The following is a 12,689-nucleotide window of genomic DNA, read 5'->3' on the forward strand; positions in this document are numbered from 1 at the left end:
CTCGCTTCCTACATTCGCCTAAACTTCAACAATAGTCTCATAAGACTTAACGCTATCAAAGCCCATGTATACACTTGTAGGCGCACACATTATCAAGTATATATATATATATATACATATCTACTCATATATCTATACAATTACGCATAATCTAGCGAGTTACAACGTATAAATGATTAAGTATGTACCTTTCGATACGTACGGGAAAACGGGGTGTTACAACTCTCCCCCACTTGAATCGGAGCACGTCCTCACGATCCAAGCCGCATGACAAGAAGGAAGATAAACCAACAAGAATTCTTCGGGCTCCCAAGTAAACTCGGAACCCTTACTACGACGCCATTGAACTTTAAAAGTCCTAACCTCTTTACGTCTCAACCTTTTGACCTTCTCATCAAGTATGGCAATCGGTTCCTCGATATACTCTAACTTATTATTTAGCTCAATCTCGTCTAATGGTACCCAAGATGAATCATCCGCAAGACACTTACGGAGATGGGAAACATGAAATGTATTATGGATCCCCGCAAGCTCTTCGGGTAATTCCAAACGATACGCGACTTCACCAATGTAGTGACCCGAACTTTTCCATGTTTATATATATTAATTGAGATTGATGTTTACATGATTAAATGTTTCCAACATGTTAAGCAATCAAACTTGTTAAGACTTGATTAATTGAAATAGGTTTCATATAGACAATTGACCACCCAAGTTGACCGGTGATTCACGAACGTTAAAACTTGTAAAAAAACTATATGATGACATATATATGGTTATATATATAGTTAACATGATATTATGATAAGTAAACATATCATTAATTATATTAACAATGAACTACATATGTAAAAACAAGACTACTAACTTAATGATTTTGAAACGAGACATATATGTAACGTTTATCGTTGTAACGACATTTAATGTATATATATCATATTAAGAGATATTCGTACATCATAATATCATGATAATATAATAATTTAAAATCTCTTTTGATATTATAAACATTGGGTTAACAACATTTAACAAGATCGTTAACCTAAAGGTTTCAAAACAACACTTACATGTAACGACTAACGATGACTTAACGACTCAGTTAAAATGTATATACATGTAGTGTTTTAATATGTATTTATACACTTTTGAAAGACTTCAATACACTTATCAAAATACTTCTACTTAACAAAAATGCTTACAATTACATTCTCGTTCAGTTTCATCAACAATTCTACTCGTATGCACCCGTATTCGTACTCGTACAATACACAGCTTTTAGATGTATGTACTATTGGTATATACACTCCAATGATCAGCTCTTAGCAGCCCATGTGAGTCACCTAACACATGTGGGAACCATCATTTGGCAACTAGCATGAAATATCTCATAAGATTACAAAAATATGAGTAATCATTCATGACTTATTTACATGAAAACAAAATTACATATCCTTTATATCTAATCCATACACCAACGACCAAAAACACCTACAAACACTTTCATTCTTCAATTTTCTTCATCTAATTGAACTCTCTCAAGTTCTATCTTCAAGTTCTAAGTGTTCTTCATAAATTCCAAAAGTTCTAGTTTCATAAAATCAAGAATACTTTCAAGTTTGCTAGCTCACTTCCAATCTTGTAAGGTGATCATCCAACCTCAAGAAATCTTTGTTTCTTACAGTAGGTTATCATTCTAATACAAGGTAATAATCATATTCAAACTTTGGTTCAATTTCTATAACTATAACAATCTTATTTCAAGTGATGATCTTACTTGAACTTGTTTTCGTGTCATGATTTTGCTTCAAGAACTTTGAGCCATCCAAGGATCCATTGAAGCTAGATCCATTTTTCTCTTTTCCAGTAGGTTCATCCAAGGAACTTAAGGTAGTAATGATGTTCATAACATCATTCGATTCATACATATAAAGCTATCTTATTCGAAGGTTTAAACTTGTAATCACTAGAACATAGTTTAGTTAATTCTAAACTTGTTCGCAAACAAAAGTTAATCCTTCTAACTTGACTTTTAAAATCAACTAAACACATGTTCTATATCTATATGATATGCTAACTTAATGATTTAAAACCTGGAAACACGAAAAACACCGTAAAACCGGATTTACGCCGTCGTAGTAACACCGCGGGCTGTTTTGGGTTAGTTAATTAAAAACTATGATAAACTTTGATTTAAAAGTTGTTATTCTGAGAAAATGATTTTTATTATGAACATGAAACTATATCCAAAAATTATGGTTAAACTCAAAGTGGAAGTATGTTTTCTAAAATGGTCATCTAGACGTCGTTCTTTCGACTGAAATGACTACCTTTACAAAAACGACTTGTAACTTATTTTTCCGACTAGAAACCTATACTTTTTTTGTTTAGATTCATAAAATAGAGTTCAATATGAAACCATAGCAATTTGATTCACTCAAAACGGATTTAAAATGAAGAAGTTATGGGTAAAACAAGATTGGATAATTTTTCTCATTTTAGCTACGTGAAAATTGGTAACAAATCTATTCCAACCATAACTTAATCAACTTGTATTATATATTATGTAATCTTGAGATACCATAGACACGTATACAATGTTTCGACCTATCATGTCGACACATCTATATATATTTCGGAACAACCATAGACACTCTATATGTGAATGTTGGAGTTAGCTATACAGGGTTGAGGTTGATTCCAAAATATATATAGTTTGAGTTGTGATCAATACTGAGATACGTATACACTGGGTCGTGGATTGATTCAAGATAATATTTATCGATTTATTTCTGTACATCTAACTGTGGACAACTAGTTGTAGGTTACTAACGAGGACAGCTGACTTAATAAACTTAAAACATCATAATATATTAAAAGTGTTGTAAATATATTTTGAACATACTTTGATATATATGTATATATTGTTATAGGTTCGTGAATCAACCAGTGGCCAAGTCTTACTTCCCGACGAAGTAAAAATCTGTGAAAGTGAGTTATAGTCCCACTTTTAAAATCTAATATTTTTGGGATGAGAATACATGCAGGTTTTATAAATGATTTACAAAATAGACACAAGTACGTGAAACTACATTCTATGGTTGAATTATCGAAATCGAATATGCCCCTTTTTATTAAGTCTGGTAATCTAAGAATTAGGGAACAGACACCCTAATTGACGCGAATCCTAAAGATAGATCTATTGGGCCTAACAAACCCCATCCAAAGTACCGGATGCTTTAGTACTTCGAAATTTATATCATATCCGAAGGGTGTCCCGGAATGATGGGGATATTCTTATATATGCATCTTGTTATTGTCGGTTACCAGGTGTTCACCATATGAATGATTTTTATCTCTATGTATGGGATGTGTATTGAAATATGAAATCTTGTGGTCTATTGTTACGATTTGATATATATAGGTTAAACCTATAACTCACCAACATTTTTGTTGACGTTTAAAGCATGTTTATTCTCAGGTGAATATTAAGAGCTTCCGCTGTTGCATACTAAAATAAGGACAAGATTTGGAGTCCATGTTTGTATGATATTGTGTAAAAACTGCATTCAAGAAACTGATTTCGATGTAACATATTTGTATTGTAAACCATTATGTAATGGTCGTGTGTAAACAGGATATTTTAGATTATCATTATTTGATAATCTACGTATAGCTTTTTAAACCTTTATTTATGAAATAAAGGTTATGGTTTGTTTTAAAAATGAATGCAGTCTTTGAAAAATGTCTCATATAGAGGTCAAAACCTCGCAACGAAATCAATTAATATGGAACGTTTTTAATCAATAAGAACGGGACATTTCAGTTGGTATCCGAGCGTTGGTCTTAGAGAACCAGAAAATTTGCATTAGTGTGTCTTATCGAGTTTGTTAGGATGCATTAGTGAGTCTGGACTTCGACCGTGTTTTCTTTAAAAATGATTGCTTAACATTTTTGTTGGAAACTATATATTTTTAACATATGAATATTATGTGATATATTAATCTCTTAACGTGTTTGATATTATGTGATAGATGTCTACCTCTAGAACAAGTCCCATTGACTCACCTAATAATAATGAAGAGTCAAATGTAAATTGGAATAATTTGTGGACTGATTCACAAGTTCCCGAAGAGGAACCGGAAGAAGAGTCGGAACCGGAAGAAGAATCGGAACCGGAAGAAGAATCGGAACCGGATGAAGAAATAGAACCGGTGGGGGAAATAATAAAACGGTTAAGTAAAAGAAAATCCTCAACCAACCGACCAAAGTTAATTATGGTCAATGGTGTTTCCGCCAAGGAAGCAAAATATTGGGAGGATTACCAATTCTCCGATGAATCGGATTCCGACGAGAATTCCGATGATGTTATAGAAATTACCCCAACTGAATTTAAAAAGGCAAAAGAAAATAATAAGGGAAAGGGCATAAAAATAGAGAAATCTAATTCCAACCCCGATGAACTTTATATGTATCGTCAACCCCCGAGGTCCTTAAGTTGTAACAATGACCCGGGAACCTCTAAACCACCAGGTTTTTCTAAACCAATGTGGACAACGACGGTTCGTATTAGGGGAACATCATATATCCCTAGAAACTTGGCAAAACGAACCAAAACCGAAGAAGAAGAAACGAGCGAGTCGGAATAAGATAGTTGTATTCGTGTGGTGTAATATATGGAATATAGTGTTCTTATGCTTTATGATATATGTAAAAATTGCTTGTATTAATAAGTATTTTTTTTTTTATGAATCTAACTCTTGTCTATTTTACAGTTTAAAAATACAAAATGGATAGACAACCCAATATTTTAAGAGACCTACCCGGAGACATGATTGATGAAATCTTGTCTAGAGTCGGCCAGAATTCTTCGGCACAACTATTTAAGGCGAGATCAGTTTGTAAGACATTCGAAGAACGTTCCAAGAATGTCTTGGTTTATAAGAGACTTTCGTTTGAAAGATGGGGGATATCACATTGGGAAACCCATAAGTTACGATGTGTTTACTTTGACGCATATATTGCGGGGAACCCAAATGCTATTTTACGCAACGGGTTAAGAAATTATTTTGACTCAATATATCCGAATATTGGACTTCGTGATTTAGAAAAAGCGGCTAACATGCAACATAAAGAAGCATGTTATGCTTACGGATTAGTAATGTTCGCTTCTCACCAAAGTGAGAACAAGAACATCGGGCTACAACTATTAAACAAAACGTTTCCACAAGTGACGGAGTCGGTAATTGGGGTAAGAAATGAGGTTTTTAGATTATTACGGGACTGTTGGACATTACGTAACCCTCGTCCCTTTGATGACGTTACAACACGCTGTCTTATCAACGGCCATAACGGTTATGTTGCACAAGACCAAGGATGGGAAGTAGTCCTAGTAAAACCAGAATGCATGACTTGTTTCTGGACGTATGAATTACGTGTCTTTATTGCCTTTGCCGAACGACTTGTGTACTAGCTAGAATTATCTTCACAACTATCTTGTATCAAAGTTATTGTGTGCTATATTTCATGCTTTATGTAAAATAAGCGGTATTGTAAGTTTGTAAAATATTGTATAAAAGTTTGAACGCGAAATATTATTACAATCAGTTTTTCATATAGAATTGTAGTAGTTGAATTGTATATTAGCTACTAAGTATGAACTTAACGGGTAGGTACTACCCGAATTTAAACTTATAAAACGCTAATATGAAGAAAAAGCTTTTATAAATGAGTTCATATTATGCTACAAAATACTATTAACTACTCTTAATATTCTGTATGATTAACTTGTTCCATTTAACTATTTTGAAGGAAATGGCACCGACTACTCGACACACCGTGAATATGAATGAAGAGGAATTCCGTACTTTTCTAGCTTCAAACATAGCCGCAGTACAGGCTGCGCTACATACCAACAATAACCTTGGATCTAGCAGTACAGGAAATCGTGTAGGATGCACCTACAAAGAATTCACTGCCTGCAAACCTTTGGAATTTGATGGAACTGAAGGACCGATCGGATTGAAACGGTGGACCGAGAAGGTTGAATCGGTGTTTGCCATAAGTAAGTGTACTGAAGAGGACAAAGTGAAGTACGCTACGCATACCTTCACAGGTTCTGCGTTAACATGGTGGAATACCTATCTAGAGCAAGTGGGACAAGATGATGCGTACGCACTACCGTGGTCAGCATTCAAGCACTTGATGAACGAGAAGTACCGTCCCAGAACCGAGGTCAATAAGCTCAAGACAGAACTTAGAGGTTTACGAACCCAAGGATTTGATATTACCACGTACGAAAGACGATTCACAGAATTGTGCCTATTGTGTCCGGGAGCATTCGAAGATGAGGAAGAGAAGATCGACGCGTTTGTGAAAGGATTACCGGAAAGAATCCAAGAAGATATAAGTTCACACGAGCCCGCCTCCATACAACAGGCATGTAGAATGGCTCACAAACTAGTGAACCAGATTGAAGAAAGAATTAAAGAACAGACTGCTGAAGAGGCCAATGTGAAGCAAGTCAAAAGAAAGTGGGAGGAAAACGGTGATAAGAATCACCAATACAACAACAACAGCAATTACAACAATAATCGCAACAATTATCCCAACAATCGCAACATCAATCGCAACTACAACAAACGGCCCAACAACAACAACAACAACAACAACAACAGCAACTACAACAATCATCCCAATAACAATAATAACCGCAACAACAACAACAATCAGAAGCAACTATGCCAAAGGTGTGAAAAGAATCACTCGGGGTTCTGCACCAAATTTTGCAACAAGTGTAAAAGAAATGGTCATAGCGCGGCGAAGTGTGAGGTCTACGGACCAGGGGTTAATAGAACGAAAGGAACAAATGGTGTCGGAACGAGTAATGGCGGAGCAAGTAGTGTCGGAGCAAGTTATGCCAATGTAGTTTGTTATAAATGTGGAAAACCAGGCCACATTATTAGAAATTGCCCGAACCAGGAGAACACGAATGGACAAGGCCGTGGAAGAGTTTTCAATATTAATGCGGTAGAGGCACAGGAAGACCCGGAGCTTGTTACGGGTACGTTTCTTATTGACAATAAATCTGCTTACGTTTTATTTGATTCGGGTGCGGATAGAAGCTATATGAGTAGAGATTTTTGTGCTAAATTAAGTTGTCCATTGACGCCTTTGGATAGTAAATTTTTACTCGAATTAGCAAATGGTAAATTAATTTCAGCAGATAATATATGTCGGAATCGAGAAATTAAACTGGTTAGCGAAACATTTAAGATTGATTTGATACCAGTAGAGTTAGGGAGTTTTGATGTGATAATCGGTATGGACTGGTTGAAAGAAGTGAAAGCGGAGATCGTTTGCTACAAAAATGCAATTCGCATTATACGAGAAAAAGGAAAACCCTTAATGGTGTACGGAGAAAAGGGCAACACGAAGCTACATCTTATTAGTAATTTGAAGGCACAAAAACTAATAAGAAAAGGTTGCTATGCTGTTCTAGCACACGTCGAGAAAGTACAAACTGAAGAAAAGAGCATCAATGATGTTCCCATTGCAAAAGAATTTCCCGATGTATTTCCGAAAGAATTACCGGGATTACCCCCACATCGATCCGTTGAATTTCAAATAGATCTTGTACCTGGAGCTGCACCAATAGCTCGTGCTCCTTACAGACTCGCACCCAGCGAGATGAAAGAACTGCAAAGCCAATTACAAGAACTTTTAGAGCGTGGTTTCATTCGACCAAGCACATCACCGTGGGGAGCTCCTGTTTTGTTTGTCAAGAAGAAAGATGGTACATTTAGGTTGTGTATCGACTACCGAGAGTTGAACAAACTTACCATCAAGAACCGCTACCCACTACCGAGAATCGACGACTTATTTGATCAACTACAAGGCTCGTCTGTTTATTCAAAGATTGACTTACGTTCCGGGTATCATCAAATGCGGGTGAAAGAAGATGATATTCCAAAGACTGCTTTCAGAACACGTTACGGTCATTACGAGTTTATGGTCATGCCGTTTGGTTTAACTAATGCACCAGCTGTGTTCATGGACCTTATGAACCGAGTGTATGGACCATACCTTGACAAGTTTGTCATTGTTTTCATTGATGACATACTTATTTACTCAAAGAATGACCAAGAACACGGTGAACATTTGAGAAAGGTGTTAGAAGTATTGAGGAAGGAAGAATTGTACGCTAAGTTTTCAAAGTGTGCATTTTGGTTGGAAGAAGTTCAATTCCTCAGTCACATAGTGAACAAAGAAGGTATTAAGGTGGATCCGGCAAAGATAGAAACTGTTGAAAAGTGGGAAACCCCGAAAACTCCGAAACACATACGCCAGTTTTTAGGACTAGCTGGTTACTACAGAAGGTTCATCCAAGACTTTTCCAGAATAGCAAAACCCTTGACTGCATTAACGCATAAAGGGAAGAAATTTGAATGGAATGATGAACAAGAGAAAGCGTTTCAGTTATTGAAGAAAAAGCTAACTACGGCACCTATATTGTCATTGCCTGAAGGGAATGATGATTTTGTGATTTATTGTGATGCATCAAAGCAAGGTCTCGGTTGTGTATTAATGCAACGAACGAAGGTGATTGCTTATGCGTCTAGACAATTGAAGATTCACGAACAAAATTATACGACGCATGATTTGGAATTAGGCGCGGTTGTTTTTGCATTAAAGACTTGGAGGCACTACTTATATGGGGTCAAAAGTATTATATATACCGACCACAAAAGTCTTCAACACATATTTAATCAGAAACAACTGAATATGAGGCAGCGTAGGTGGATTGAATTATTGAATGATTACGACTTTGAGATTCGTTACCACCCGGGGAAGGCAAATGTGGTAGCCGATGCCTTGAGCAGGAAGGACAGAGAACCCATTCGAGTAAAATCTATGAATATAATGATTCATAATAACATTACTACTCAAATAAAGGAGGCGCAACAAGGAGTTTTAAAAGAGGGAAATTTAAAGGATGAAATACCCAAAGGATCGGAGAAGCATCTTAATATTCGGGAAGACGGAACCCGGTATAGGGCTGAAAGGATTTGGGTACCAAAATTTGGAGATATGAGAGAAATGGTACTTAGAGAAGCTCATAAAACTAGATACTCAATACATCCTGGAACAGGGAAGATGTACAAGGATCTCAAGAAACATTTTTGATGGCCGGGTATGAAAGCCGATGTTGCTAAATACGTAGGAGAATGTTTGACGTGTTCTAAGGTCAAAGCTGAGCATCAGAAACCATCAGGTCTACTTCAACAACCCGAAATCCCGGAATGGAAATGGGAAAACATTACCATGGATTTCATCACTAAATTGCCAAGGACTGCAAGTGGTTTTGATACTATTTGGGTAATAGTTGATCGTCTCACCAAATCAGCACACTTCCTACCAATAAGAGAAGATGACAAGATGGAGAAGTTAGCACGACTGTATTTGAAGGAAGTCGTCTCCAAACATGGAATACCAATCTCTATTATCTCTGATAGGGATGGCAGATTTATTTCAAGATTCTGGCAGACATTACAGCAAGCATTAGGAACTCGTCTAGACATGAGTACTGCCTATCATCCACAAACTGATGGGCAGAGCGAAAGGACGATACAAACGCTTGAAGACATGCTACGAGCATGTGTTATTGATTTCGGAAACAGTTGGGATCGACATCTACCGTTAGCAGAATTTTCCTACAACAACAGCTACCATTCAAGCATTGAGATGGCGCCGTTTGAAGCACTTTATGGTAGAAAGTGCAGGTCTCCGATTTGTTGGAGTGAAGTGGGGGATAGACAGATTACGGGTCCGGAGATTATACAAGAAACTACCGAGAAGATCATCCAAATTCAACAACGGTTGAAAACCGCCCAAAGTCGACAAAAGAGCTACGCTGACATTAAAAGAAAAGATATAGAATTTGAAATTGGAGAGATGGTCATGCTTAAAGTTTCACCTTGGAAAGGCGTTGTTCGATTTGGTAAACGAGGGAAATTAAATCCAAGGTATATTGGACCATTCAAGATTATTGATCGTGTCGGACCAGTAGCTTACCGACTTGAGTTACCTCAACAACTCGCGGCTGTACATAACACTTTCCACGTCTCGAATTTGAAGAAATGTTTTGCTAAAGAAGATCTCACTATTCCGTTAGATGAAATCCAAATCAACGAAAAACTCCAATTCATCGAAGAACCCGTCGAAATAATGGATCGTGAGGTTAAAAGACTTAAGCAAAACAAGATACCAATTGTTAAGGTTCGATGGAATGCTCGTAGAGGACCCGAGTTCACCTGGGAGCATGAAGATCAGATGAAGAAGAAATACCCGCATCTATTTCCAGAAGATTCGTCAACACCTTCAACAGCTTAAAATTTCGGGACGAAATTTATTTAACGGGTAGGTACTGTAGTGACCCGAACTTTTCCATGTTTATATATATTAATTGAGATTGATGTTTACATGATTAAATGTTTCCAACATGTTAAGCAATCAAACTTGTTAAGACTTGATTAATTGAAATAGGTTTCATATAGACAATTGACCACCCAAGTTGACCGGTGATTCACGAACGTTAAAACTTGTAAAAAAACTATATGATGACATATATATGGTTATATATATAGTTAACATGATATTATGATAAGTAAACATATCATTAATTATATTAACAATGAACTACATATGTAAAAACAAGACTACTAACTTAATGATTTTGAAACGAGACATATATGTAACGTTTATCGTTGTAACGACATTTAATGTATATATATCATATTAAGAGATATTCGTACATCATAATATCATGATAATATAATAATTTAAAATCTCTTTTGATATTATAAACATTGGGTTAACAACATTTAACAAGATCGTTAACCTAAAGGTTTCAAAACAACACTTACATGTAACGACTAACGATGACTTAACGACTCAGTTAAAATGTATATACATGTAGTGTTTTAATATGTATTTATACACTTTTGAAAGACTTCAATACACTTATCAAAATACTTCTACTTAACAAAAATGCTTACAATTACATTCTCGTTCAGTTTCATCAACAATTCTACTCGTATGCACCCGTATTCGTACTCGTACAATACACAGCTTTTAGATGTATGTACTATTGGTATATACACTCCAATGATCAGCTCTTAGCAGCCCATGTGAGTCACCTAACACATGTGGGAACCATCATTTGGCAACTAGCATGAAATATCTCATAAGATTACAAAAATATGAGTAATCATTCATGACTTATTTACATGAAAACAAAATTACATATCCTTTATATCTAATCCATACACCAACGACCAAAAACACCTACAAACACTTTCATTCTTCAATTTTCTTCATCTAATTGAACTCTCTCAAGTTCTATCTTCAAGTTCTAAGTGTTCTTCATAAATTCCAAAAGTTCTAGTTTCATAAAATCAAGAATACTTTCAAGTTTGCTAGCTCACTTCCAATCTTGTAAGGTGATCATCCAACCTCAAGAAATCTTTGTTTCTTACAGTAGGTTATCATTCTAATACAAGGTAATAATCATATTCAAACTTTGGTTCAATTTCTATAACTATAACAATCTTATTTCAAGTGATGATCTTACTTGAACTTGTTTTCGTGTCATGATTTTGCTTCAAGAACTTTGAGCCATCCAAGGATCCATTGAAGCTAGATCCATTTTTCTCTTTTCCAGTAGGTTCATCCAAGGAACTTAAGGTAGTAATGATGTTCATAACATCATTCGATTCATACATATAAAGCTATCTTATTCGAAGGTTTAAACTTGTAATCACTAGAACATAGTTTAGTTAATTCTAAACTTGTTCGCAAACAAAAGTTAATCCTTCTAACTTGACTTTTAAAATCAACTAAACACATGTTCTATATCTATATGATATGCTAACTTAATGATTTAAAACCTGGAAACACGAAAAACACCGTAAAACCGGATTTACGCCGTCGTAGTAACACCGCGGGCTGTTTTGGGTTAGTTAATTAAAAACTATGATAAACTTTGATTTAAAAGTTGTTATTCTGAGAAAATGATTTTTATTATGAACATGAAACTATATCCAAAAATTATGGTTAAACTCAAAGTGGAAGTATGTTTTCTAAAATGGTCATCTAGACGTCGTTCTTTCGACTGAAATGACTACCTTTACAAAAACGACTTGTAACTTATTTTTCCGACTAGAAACCTATACTTTTTTTGTTTAGATTCATAAAATAGAGTTCAATATGAAACCATAGCAATTTGATTCACTCAAAACGGATTTAAAATGAAGAAGTTATGGGTAAAACAAGATTGGATAATTTTTCTCATTTTAGCTACGTGAAAATTGGTAACAAATCTATTCCAACCATAACTTAATCAACTTGTATTATATATTATGTAATCTTGAGATACCATAGACACGTATACAATGTTTCGACCTATCATGTCGACACATCTATATATATTTCGGAACAACCATAGACACTCTATATGTGAATGTTGGAGTTAGCTATACAGGGTTGAGGTTGATTCCAAAATATATATAGTTTGAGTTGTGATCAATACTGAGATACGTATACACTGGGTCGTGGATTGATTCAAGATAATATTTATCGATTTATTTCTGTACATCTAACTGTGGACAACTAGTTGTAGGTTACTAACGAGG

This window comes from Rutidosis leptorrhynchoides, chromosome 11 (genome assembly GCF_046630445.1).
Source record: "Rutidosis leptorrhynchoides isolate AG116_Rl617_1_P2 chromosome 11, CSIRO_AGI_Rlap_v1, whole genome shotgun sequence".
Classification (NCBI taxonomy): Eukaryota; Viridiplantae; Streptophyta; class Magnoliopsida; order Asterales; family Asteraceae; genus Rutidosis; species Rutidosis leptorrhynchoides.